The sequence below is a fragment of the Gossypium arboreum genome, chromosome 2, assembly GCF_025698485.1.
Source record: "Gossypium arboreum isolate Shixiya-1 chromosome 2, ASM2569848v2, whole genome shotgun sequence".
Lineage (NCBI taxonomy): Eukaryota > Viridiplantae > Streptophyta > Magnoliopsida > Malvales > Malvaceae > Gossypium > Gossypium arboreum.
The window spans coordinates 97,958,960-97,972,124 of record NC_069071.1 but is presented as its reverse complement, the minus strand read 5'-3'; the positions used below and the strand labels follow the sequence as shown (position 1 = coordinate 97,972,124).

Below are 13,165 nucleotides of genomic sequence, written 5' to 3'. Positions count from 1 at the left end.
TCGAATTGGTCGCCATCGTATTCGCTTTAAAGATATGGCGACATTACTTATTTGGTGAGAAGTGCCATGTGTATTCGGATCACAAAAGTCTCAAATATTTGATGACCTAAAGAGACTTAAATCTGCGACAAAGGCGATGGCTCGAGTTGTTAAAAGATTATGAGCTCGTCATTGATTATCACCCGGAAAGGCTAATGTGGTTGCGGATGCCTTAAGCGGAAATCACTTTGCTTGCTTCTGACGATGAATGTACACTTGTCTATCCTACCCGACAATGTGTTAGTAGTCGAATTAAAGGCCAAACCATTGGTGGCTCATCAAATTCGGGAAGCTCGAGAAAGTTGATGAGGAGTTGCTTGCAAAACGGGTGAGTGTGTTCGAACAAGGAATCGGAGTTTCAAATTGATGATGACGATTGTTTGAGGTTCGAAGTCGTCTGTGTTCCAAAGAATTGAACTTATTTCGATAATTCGAACGAAGCCCATTGTAGCCGAATGGCAATCCACCCGGGAGTACGAAGATGTACAACGATTTGAAACGTCGGTTTTGGTGGCATGGTATGAAACGAGACATCTCTGATTTTGTTTCGAGATGTTTAATATGTCAACAAGTGAAAGCGGAACATCAAGTGCCTTCAAGATTACTTCAGCCGATCACAATACCCGAGTGGAAATGGGATCGAGTCACAATGGACTTTGTATCCAGACTGCCATTGTCAGCTAGTAAGAAGGATGCGATTTGGGTCGTTGTAGATAGATTGACTAAGTCGGCTCACTTTGTCCCCGTACGTACAAATTTTTCAATGGACAAACTAGCCGAATTGTACGTTTCTCAGATTGTGAGGCTACACGGGGTGCCTATTTCCATCGTGTCGGATAGAGATCCGAGATTTACCTCGCGATTTTGGAAGAAGTTGCAAGAAGCTTTGGGTACCAAGTTGCATTTCAGCACCGCCTTTCACCCCCAAACCGATGGTCAATCCGAACGGATAATTCAAATACTCGAGGATATGTTGAGATGTTGCATCCTTGAGTTTAATGGTTCATGGAAGCGGTATCGCCTTTGATTGAATTCGCACAACAATAGCTTTCAATCAAGTATTAAGATGGCGCCTTACGAGGCTTTATACGGTCGTAAATGCCGTACCCCATTATTCGGGTGAACTTAGTGAAGGTAAATTCTTCGGGTTGATTTGGTTAAGGATGCCGAGCAAAAGTTCGAGTAATTCGTGAAAGTTTGAAGGTCGCCGGATCGCCAAAAGTCGTATGCGGATTTGAAAAGGAAAGACATTGAATATCGGGTTGGAGACAAGGTATTTCTCAAAGACTCACCCTGGAAGAAGGTGCTTAGATTTGGCCGTAAGGGAAAATTGAGTCCGAGGTTCATCGGTCCGTATGAAGTAGCCGAACGAGTTGGACCAGTAGCGTATCGATTAATTTTACCCCCTGAGCTTGAAAGGATCCACAACGTTTTCCATGTCTCGATGCTTGACGATATAGATCGACCGTCGCGACGTAACCACTCCATCCGAGATTGAGATTCAGCCTAATTTGAGTTATGAAGAAGAACCGATTCCCATATTGATGCGTGAAGTAAAGGAGTTGCGAAATAAGAAAATCCCATTAGTGAAGGTGTTGTGGCATAAACACGGAATCGAAGAAGCCACTTGGGAACTTGAGGACTCTATGAAAGAACGATACCCGGACCTATTCACCGGTAAGATTTTCGGGGACGAAAATTTCTTAAGTGGGGGAGAGTTGTGACAGCCATAATGTGACCCTAGTCGGGAAGTGGTTTCGGGACCACAAAACCGAGTTATAAAAATAATTATTTGTTATATCCTATGCTTATTATGTGTGTACATGCATATGTGAAAGTTTCATTCTCTAATTTTACCAATTGTGTGAGAAATTATTAAATAGGGATCAATATGAGACATGGTGAAATATGATAGGCTAATGTTAAAGTGGCCTATTAATGCATGTAAGAAAAAGGGGGGACTTGCATGTCAATTCCCCCCCCCCCCCAAATTAGTAGTGGTAGGCCATGCTATGGGTGGAAAACATGTCTCCAACATGTTATGTTAATAGTGTATGTAGGAAACTATTAAAAAAAAGCTAGCATTAAAGAAATGGAAAAAGGGAAATGATGAACAAAGAGAAATGGTCTCATGCATGCCCCCCTTTGTTGCCGTGAGTTGAAAAAAAAGGAAAGTGTTCATCCTTGGTTCATGCTTGGCCGAATTGAAGGAGAAAGGAAGAGAAGGTTTGGTCACCCTTGAGCTTGAATTAAGGTAAGTGAGTTCATGTTGGTTCTTGAAAGGTTAGCATACTTTAAGCTAGCTACTAAGTTTCCTACTTAGCCATGTCAAAACCTTGATGATGAATGTCTTGAGGAAAGAAATTGGTCTTTCTAAAAAAAAAAAAAGAAAAGAGATTGATGTTTAATCACTTAAGGATTCGGCATTGTTTAGGATGACTTAGTTAATATGTGATTTTGGGTATTTTGAGTTTGAAATGTAAGTATATGTGTGTGCTTGGTCATAAGAGTTTGCTAGAAAATTTTGTTGGTTGAGAGATGAATGGCCGAATGAACTATGAATGTTATGAAAAGAATGTAGGAAGCCCAAGGTGTGAATTTTAGTCTCGGTGATAGGAAGGATTCGGTTGGTGTTTTGATGTTGTGGATGAGACATGAAGTCTTGACCATGGTGTTAAAAATGTGGTACTTGTGTTAGACTTAGAATCAATTTGCTATATGGTTAGTATAGCTATGGATGACCGAATATGAGAGCATGATTAGATGAAGAGTTTGGTTAATTGATATGTGGTAAATGTTAAGTGTTAAATGAAGTGGAAATGATAGATTGATGTTGCACATTCGGCTATAGTTAGGCAAATCGATGATTTTTATCTTGACTTAGATAATTGGCTATAAGTCGAATAGCTTAAGATCATAAGGTAGAAAGATATAAATTTGCCATGTGTCTCCTATGCTATGAAATCATTAGTATTTTGATATTAATATTTGGCAAGATGGTTAAACTAGTTAATTTATTGATTTAGCTCAAGGAGTTAGAGGAGGCGAATCAAGCAAAAGCAAAGGGAAGAACGTCGAGTAGCCGAGTTGGAACCGTTTTACCTAACACAAGGTAAGTCATTAAGCACGTATTTGATATTGCTTAAATGATTGTAAAATTTATGCAATTGTGTTTAATGGGATGATATATATATATAAATGAAAATGTATGTGTATGGAGTGATGACATTTGTTGAATGTAAAAGAAATAGTGAAATGTGTAGAAAGTTTGCTTTCGGCACTAAGTGTCTTGGGCAATACGTGTGTACGGTGACGAGATTGGCACTAAGTGTGCATGCTGGAAATATATGGCACTAAGTGTGCATGCTGGAAATATACTGACCTTGGGTGTGCGAGCTCGAAGGGTATGGCACTATGTGTGCGGGCTTAAATTGCATGGCACTAAGTGTGCGAAATCGAGTAATAAGCACTGTGTGTGCGTACTCTATATATATATATATATATATATATATATATCTCCGATCGAACAATTATATGGAGGGTGTGTCTCCATCGAGTTGAGTATGGACAGCGGATCGGGTAAGTACCTCGAGCTCATGACGAATAGAAAATACGTTCATGCTCGGGGTTGAATTTGGTAAGCCTTAAATCTATGTGATGATTGAAATTGTATGATTGTGGTGGAAATGAGTTAGTGTGTGAAAATGCTTCAAATATCTTGTTGTGTAGAATATAAATGTGGATGTATGACTTGGTATGAGATTGGACCAAAAGGTCCGAGGAATTATGGTATAGATTCGATATGGATGAGTACCTAACCTCGTTTATTGTTCATGTTGTAGTAACTTTATCAGTGGATTGATGAATGCTTATGACTTACTGAGTTATAAACTCACTCGGTGTTTTCTTGTCACCCATTTTAGGTCTCTCGGACTCGTATTGTTTGCGTGATCGGAACCGTCGTTGAAGTCATCACACCGGCTGAAATATTTTGGTATTGTCTTCGTTGTTGAAGAACATTTGGCATGTATAGGCTATTATATTTTGTTGAACTGTGGGTTGTAAACTTTAAGCCATGTGAAAATGGCCTATGTGGTCGTCGAGTGGATGCTAGAACCTATAGCCACGAGTCTTAGAAACTTTAATTTTGATAAGGTGGCCATAATTTGTGTCGTGTATGATGGATGATTAAGGCCAAGGAAAGATTCATGAAATTGGCATAGTCTACTGCAGTAACTGTTGCGGACAGTAGCAGTGAGGTGAGATTGAAAAATCACTAAAAATATTAGAAGTAGAATTAAATAGTGAATAAATTATGCAATTGAACCTTGATGAATCTAGTTTAATATGGATGGAACGAAACGACCATATGAGCAGTATACTGAGAGATATTAAAGTTCTCGTGAGACAGGGCCAGAACGGTTTCTGGGTCCCCTGTCGTGACTTTGAAAATTTACTATAAATTATCCAGAAAGAATTAGAAGTCATGCCTTATATGTGAAGATTCCATTTTGAGTCTAGTTTCATTAGAAACAAACGGCAGCAGTATTAAATCCCTGTACAGAGAGATATTCAAGTTTTAACGCGCAAAGGTCAGTGTAGTCGACTCCTGTAATATTGGTGACTTTAACTAATAAACTGTACCAATTGGCCCGACCAAAAATTCTAGAAATAAATCCATGGATAGATATATGAGTCTAAATTCAGGGAAAATTTATGGAATCAGTTTCCGAGTTTTGAAACTCGAGATATGATTTTTAAGGCGACAGTGACGCAGTTAGCTAGCCTGCCTAGAACAGCAATCAGATTTTACAAAGAGAGAAATAAGGGAAGTAAGCCCGGTAACACCACGTGTTCAAATCCGGTGACGGTCACGGGTTTGGGGTGTTACAATTTTTATATTGGATTGATAACTGTTATTATTTTCGAATTCAGCTAACGGTAGATACTTTTCCTAGTTACTTCAAATTCAAGTATGCAACATCTCAACATACCTTCCAGAATTTGAATCACTTGTTTTGATTACCCGTCAGTCTAAGGATGAAATGCTGTTATGAAATTAAGCTTAGTGCCTAGAGCCTCATGAAGTTTTCTCCAAAATCTCAATCTAAAATAATGGATGTCGAAACTCCATGTAATCTCACAATCTCAGATACATATAGTTTCGCTAATCTCTCAAGTGTAAAGTCTGTTCTGGTTGGAATAAAATGTGCCGATTTAGTCAATCTATCAACAATCACCTAGATCGAATCTTTCTTTCTTAGAGTTACAGGTAAGCCAGATACAGAATCCATCGTGACTCGCTCCCACTTTCATTCAGGAATCATAACAGGTTGTAGTAAACCTGATGGTACCTGATGTTCTGCTTTAACTTGCTGACAAATCAAACATTTAGCTACAAATTCACAAATTTCTCATTTCATACCCGGCCACCAATACATTTGTTTCAAATCACAATACATTTTTGTGCTACCCGGATGAATAGAGTACGTACTACTATAAACTTTAGAAAGAATATCATTTTTCAAATCTAAATTACTCGGAGCGCAAATCTATTGCAATAATGCAATGTACCACTATCATCAACACTGTACTCTAAACTCAAATTATTCTGAACCATCTGTCATTTCAACACCCACTTCGGGTCGTCATCTTGCAATTCTTGAATTTGTCATAGAAATAGGGGTTTTGTTCTCAACTCTGCTAATACAAAACCATCTTCGTTAAGAGCTAGATTAGCGTTCAATGCTTGAAGTGCAAACAATGACTACTTTCGACTAAGTGCATCCACAACTGCATTAGCCTTTCCCGGATGATAATCAATAACTAGATTGTAATCTTTCAGTAATTTTAACCACCATCTCTATTTTAAATTCAATTCTTTCTGAGTCATCAAATACATTAAACTTTTGTGATCTGTAAACACGTGACATTTCTCGCCTTATAAATAATGTATCCAAATCTTCAAAGCGAATACAATTGTGGCCAACTTGAGATCATGGGTAGGATAATTCTTCTCATGTGACTTTAATTGTCGAGAAGCATAGGCTACTACCTTTCCTAACTGCATCAGTACACAAACCAAACCATTGAGAGATGCATCACTATAAATAACATATGTTACTCTAGATTCAGGCTGAGTCAAGACTGGGGCTTTCGTCAACATTTTCTTCAGCTGATCAAAACTCTGTTCGCACTTATCGGACCAAACAAACTCAATTTTTTTTGTAATAATCTGGTCATCGGTGAAGCAATAATCAATTTTTTTTTAACAAAACGTCGATAGCAACCTGCTAAACCTAGAAAACTTCGCATTTCTAAAACATTTTTCAGAATTTTCCAATTTATCACAGCAAAAACTTTACTCGGATCAACTCGAATTTCGTTAGCTGATAATATGTGACCCAAAAATCTAACCTCACGAAGTCGGAATTCATATTTACTAAATTTTGCATACAACTTCTTTTCTCTCGAAGTCTGAATACGATTCTCAGATGTTGAGCATGCTTGGATTCTATCTTGGAATAGATTAATATATCGTCAATAAACACAACAACGAATCCATCCAAATTAGGTTGAAAAACCTGATTCATTAAATTCATAAAAGCATCAGGGGCATTAGTCAAACCAAATGGCATTACCAGAAGCTCATAATGACTGTAACAAGTTCTAAAAGCAATCTTTGACACATTACAATCTTTAGCCTTCAATTGATAATACTCGGATCTGAGATCTATCTTCGAGAACACTGTGGCACCTTACAATTGATCAAACAAATTGTTGATACATGGTAAAGGGTGTTTATTTTTTATTGTGACTGTTCAACTGTTTGTAGTCTATACACAATCTCAAAGAGCCGTCTTTTTTTTCACAAACAAAACAGGTGCACCCCAAGGAGACATGCTCGGTCGGATAAACCCTCGGTCTAATAACTCTTTCAATTGTGCTTTCAATTCTTTTAGTTCAGCTAGTGCCATACGGTACAGTGATATTGATATCGGGGCAATTCTAGGAACCAAATCAATCACAAACTCAACTTCACAATCAAGAAGTAAACCCGACAACTCTTTAGGAAATACATCAACAAATTCACTAACAACTGGAAACTGATCTAGAATAAATTCTGAATCTCGGGTATCAAGGATATATGCTAGAAATGCTTCGCTACCTTTTCGTATCAATCTCTGAGTAGAAAAAGCTGAAATAATTCTAATGACATCTTTCGGATTCTTAGACTCAACTGAAATCATCTCTCTTGTCTGACATTTCAAATCCATCCATTTCTGTCTACAGTTTACCACGGCATCATGCAAAGATTGGTACCTAATTGCTATAATTAGCAAGTTTTGCAACTTTTTCAATTTATTCCTTTTTAATTAATTAACTATCGAAACGTTAAATTTTTTTTTCAACTAAACTTTAATACCACCTTAATAACACTTATAAATATTTACGGATCGTTTATAGAAATGAGGTCCTAGATACCTTACTTTCTAAAACCACTTGACCTTAGGGTCTTACCACTTAACCTAATAAATTGTTATAAAATATAAATTACCATATCAAAAACATTTTTAAAACAATATTTGACTTGTAAATATTAAATAATAATATTTACGAGCTTACTCGCCAGGTTTGGTGGCCTAAAATCCACTATTTTCGACACAACTAAAAAATCGGGCTGTTATAACAGGGCTATAGTGGGATTTTTTGGCCCTTCCACTAAGCTTTGTCCCCGCTATTTGTACTATAAAAGGATGCCTAATACCGGAAAGTTTCACTTTTGCTTTTCTCTGAGTTCTTCCCTAAATCTCTAGAAATTTTTAAGTTATCTTCGTTAGAGAAGACAAGGAAGGTATCCGCAACTAGTAAACGCCATTGATACGTACCAACTTATGGTAATTTCTAGAGAGCCATTAGGTAATTATCGAAGGGATTTACATTATTGCATGAGTGATTGCATCATTGAATTTTAATAGGAAATGGTCTGATGATTATAATTGTTTCTTATTTAGCTTAATAAGCCAGTGAAGGTCCGAGCAATCGAGGCAAATGACCAGTAAAGTAGATTTTGTTTTGAAGTTTTCTGGTGAGTTCTTTCTTACTTCCTTTGAATTATTAAAATTCTATTATATGTAGGTTGTGTAAGGTAAGTTGTCTTTACTAAATATGAGTCGATGTGTTGTGAATTGGCGTGCATGTAATAAATCAGTGTAGTATGTGTGAGTATGGCCATGGTCGAGGTGAAAATACCCACCTTGTGTGCGAGCCCAGTCCAGACTTTTGTGACATGTAAAATATGAAAAAAAAACTTTATTTATGATGCCTCCAATAGAGCAGCTTTATTCCAAATTAGACTGCGAGAGCACGGCCTGACCTTATGGGAGAGCACGTGTTCAATTTAATAAGGAATATGAATATAAATATGATTATGGTTGATATTTGATTCTAATTTCTAAAATATGGGCCCGAGGCTGGTACAGGGTTGGGTCATAGGTAAACCTACATGATTGAGAGAGTATGTACTAGATGGTGGTATCTATCCACTAGGGATACTGTGTTATATTGGTGAAATGTTGTCGTCAAAGAATTGTACTGACGACTTGGTGTAATGTGTCTGTAAGACTGAGTCTTGAAAATGTCTCTATTTTTTTATTGATTATTGGTAACCTGGTAATAATTTTGTGTCTATTTGGAACTCACTAAATTTAATTGAACTTACATCGTTACTTTTCTTTCTCAAGCGTTTGATTAGTAACAGAAGATCAGTAGAAGGGAACTACGCCAAAGTTGCATCTACGAGTAAGCTACTTGTCTATTTATGTATCAGGCATGGCTATTTAGTGGATGGCGTATACAAATATTTTTTAATTAACTTTTTCTTTTACCTCCTAGATGTATTGTTTGGCCTTGAAAAGAGAATTTATTCGTTATTATAAAAGTGTACACCAAGCTTACTTGATTCGTAGTTTGTTAACTCCTTTATATGTATTCGCCATTGATGACAACGAATGATTAATAGACTGTATTTTATAACCCCTACTATTTTCTCCTTTGAAGATGTGTTACCAATTTAGAGAAAAGAATAATGGTTTGTAACAAAAAGGAGAATCTTCATAACTATTTCCTCAAATATTTAAGTAAAACCAATGAATTTTGAATCCATCAGCAATGCCTCAGTTTGTTGAGTGGTATGTCTAGCTGAATGATGTACGCTAAGTCTTTCCAATGAGCTAAAGGGTGTTCCACATCTCCCACAATCTTGCATGGTTATCAACAACCCATCCTTATGCCAACCTCGAATCCATATATCAAATATCAGAATCACATATCAGCCATATTTATTTTTAAGTTCATATCCTTGTTAAGTTGAACACGTATTCTCTCGTAAGGTCGGGCCATGATCTGCCAGTCCGATTTGCAATATAGTTGCCCTACTAAAGGCATCACATATAGATCTCCCTTCCACAATGTTCACATATCATAAATTATCTTGTATTGGGCTTGTACAGCAAGGAAGGTGTTTTTACATTGACAATGGCCATACTTATGCACATGTCCAGACAAAACACATCGACTCATTTACAGTAAGAGAACTAATCACACACAACTCACATATCATGGAAGTTTCATAACTCAAAGGAAGTAAGAAGGAACTCACCAACAACTTCAAAACAAAATATACTTTACTAGTCCTTTGCCTCGATTGCTTGGACCTTCACTAGATTCTTGAGCTAAATAAGAAATAGTTATAACTATCAGACCCCTTTTATCTAATTTAATCATGCATGAGTAATGCAAAAATGTAAATACCTTTAACAACAACCTAAGGGTTTTCCAGAAATTACTAGTAAGTTGATACTTAACAAGGGTGTTTTGGCTAGCTACTAGAAACCTTCCTCGTCTTCTCTAACGAAGATACCTTAAAACTTTCTAGAGAACTAAAAAGGAACATAGAGAAAAACAAAGGTGAAACATGTCGGCTATCAACATTCTTATATAACACAAACAACGAGGACAAAGCTCAGTGGGAGGGTTAGAAAATCCCACTATAGCCCCTGAAACCTGAGAATAAACTGGCCTACACATATACCAAACTTAACTACTACCACTAAGTAGTTTAGTGAGTAGTAAAACGTTGCTTGCATACTAATTCAAGCCAACTAAACAAGTCATTCAGGTACCTAAACGCATCAAGTTGTCATCTATAGTACTCTAGTTCACTTCCAACTAGGTCTCAACTAAATTCTAACGATACTCATTGCTATTGTTTTTAGGTAAAACACGAAAAACAAGTCTATCAATCAGTGTACTAACGAGCTCGGCCCAAGTATTTAGGGTTCGCGAATTGCCATACAAAAGAGTCCGCCAAACCCTAGAGTTCGCCAAATGGAAAATTCTAGCAAGGTGTTCCACAAATAGGCGTATTGTCGAATCCACGCAATACGCCACCCAAACTTATAAAGGATATTTCACTAATCTTACCCTTTTTCTACCCTGGTTTATTCAACTATACGCCAAATAGCATATTGATACAGTTTACGCCGAGCAGGCTGTTACAACTCTCCCTCACTTAGAAAATTTCGTGCTCAAAATTCTTACCTGCGAATAACTGAGGATATTCCTCTTTCATCAAACTCTCCCTCTTTCAGGTGGCTTCCTTCTTGTTGTGGTTCCTCCATAATAATTTTACCAGTGAGATTATTTTATTTCTCAACTCTTTCACTTCTCTTGCCAAAATAAAACATGCTCCTCTTCATAAGATTAGTTGGGTCCACCTCTAGTGTCTCTACTTGTACCACATGGTCTGGATTCGATCGATATCTACTCAACATCGACACGTGAAACATGTTATGAATCTTTGATAGTTTCAGAGGTAGTGTCAATCTATACCCCATTGGACCAACCCATTTTAGAACTTCATATGGTCATATCAATCGTGGGCTCAACTTCCCTTTTATTCCAAATCTTATAACCTTCTTACAAGGAGAAACTTTCAAAAGTACCTTGTTTCCTATTTCAAATGAAATATCATTCTTTTTTCGATCAGTGTAAGCCTTCTGTCGATCTTGAACATCCTTTAAATGGGTTCGCATAATTGATACTTTCTCTTCCGTTTCCCACACCAAATTAGGACCAACTATCTTCATTTCACTGAGCTCCAACCAATAGATGGGTGATTTGCACCTTCTTTCATACAACGTTTTGAAAGTTGACATTCCCAGGCTAACATGATGACTGTTGTTGTATACAAACTCTACCAAAGGAAGATATTTTTTTCCTAATTCAATCTGAAATCTATTACACAAATTTTGAGCATGTCTTCAAGAACTTAAATTGCTCTTTTTGATTGCCCATCTATTTGAGGATGGAAGACAATACTGAACCATAGCCTGGTTCTTAAGGACTTTGTAGCTATTTCCAAAATCTCGACGTGAACCTTAAATCTCAATATGAAACAATGGATGTCGATATACCGTGGAGGCATACAATTTCAAATTTGTAAAACTCCGCCGATTTCTCCAATGAATAGATTATGTATATTGGTAGGAAATAGGGTAACTTAGCCAACTGATCCATAATAACCCAAACTACATTCCTTTTAGTAGGACTAAGGAAGACCTAAAACAAAATTCCATGGTGATGTTGTCCCGCTTCCACTCAAAAATTTCTAGAGGATGCAACTTCCCTGAGGGAACAAGGGATTACTAACATTAAGGTATGGTCATTTAAGAACTTGCTATTCAAACAATGCCTTAGGTCATCCTTAAGCATCCCACTATACACAATTTCTTTCATTCTTTGGATTAAACCAAATGAATAATAATCAATTCAAGCATTCATGTCTCTATGACTATCTATAAGACTTATATCTCATATGACATCATCAAACATTCTTATCTAAGTATTTGACCACCTCCGGACGTACTAACGTCCAAAGTGTGAATACTGTACTAAAATATAGAATTATGTGGTGGTATCCATAATTATACAGACATAGTTGTAATATAGTTTTATGACGAAGTGGGTAGGTACTCTGAGGATTGTACTCGAGTGGTAGATCAATTCTAACCTAAACATTAAAAGATCTAATTAGTACTTTCTGTTCAGTTATAGTACGAAGAATATAAAATAAGGATCTTTGGGTTTTTTATAATAATAAAAAATAAAACAACATAAAAAAAATAAGATTCAAGAGATTAAAATGGAAGAATAAATTAAATTTGATTATGGGTGATTAGCTTGCTTCGGTAATCTCTATCAACTATCATTTTGAGTTCCTCGTCAATCAACTAGTCACTACCCTAGTAGGATCATTTGATCTTCCACTAACATAACAAGTCAGAAAGAAGTACTTATCTTCTAACCTTACAATCTAGACTAGTTTGGGGTTAAGGTGTTCACGGATCGGCAATACCATTTTTGGATTAATTCCCACCTTGATGACTTCCCAGGGTTGTCTGTCCTAGGGTTTGTTTCATGGTCTCCCTTTACCATTGTGGGTTTCTAACCATATGTGAATCATTCAATTGGCCACTAGTAGGAGTTTATTTCCATATTCTCGATGATTTCATACACATCCTCATACTTTCTGTTAATAAGGGCTCCTCTTACTGCTTTGTCTAATCCAGATCGTGCATTTGCATGCAACCCATTATAAAATACCTACAGTTGCATTCACTCAAGAAATCTATGGTACGGTCATTTTTTAATCAACATTTTGAATTGTTCCCATGTCTCATAGAAACTTTCTCCCTCCATCAGTCTAAAAACAACAATCTTTCTTCTTAGTTGCACTGCTTTGCTAATTGGGAAAATCTTTTATAAGAATTTTCCAGTGAGTTCATCCTATGTCGTGATAGACCCTGATACCTGCAAGTCTAACAAAAAAAAAGCATTATCAATCATGGAGAAGGTGTAACACCCCGAACCCGAGGCCATCGCCGGTGTCGGACACGAGGGGTTAACAAGCCAAGTTCACTTGTTTTGCCCATCCATTTGACATTTTCAGTCAGGCTGGAAACTGCGTCACTGTCGCCTTAAAAATCATATCTCGAGTTTCAAAACTCAGAAACTGGTTTCGTAAATTTTCCCTGAATTTAGACTCATATATCCATCCATGGAT

The 13,165-nt window shown here is 36.9% G+C and overlaps 1 non-coding gene across 1 annotated transcript; it reads left to right on the top strand.

The window, feature by feature from the left end:
• Nucleotides 1-12,727: 12,727 nt before the first annotated feature.
• Nucleotides 12,728-12,834, top strand: LOC128289817 (small nucleolar RNA R71). Its single transcript, XR_008279461.1, has one exon. It is a non-coding gene; the product is annotated as a small nucleolar RNA R71 (small nucleolar RNA).
• Nucleotides 12,835-13,165: the final 331 nt, after the last annotated feature.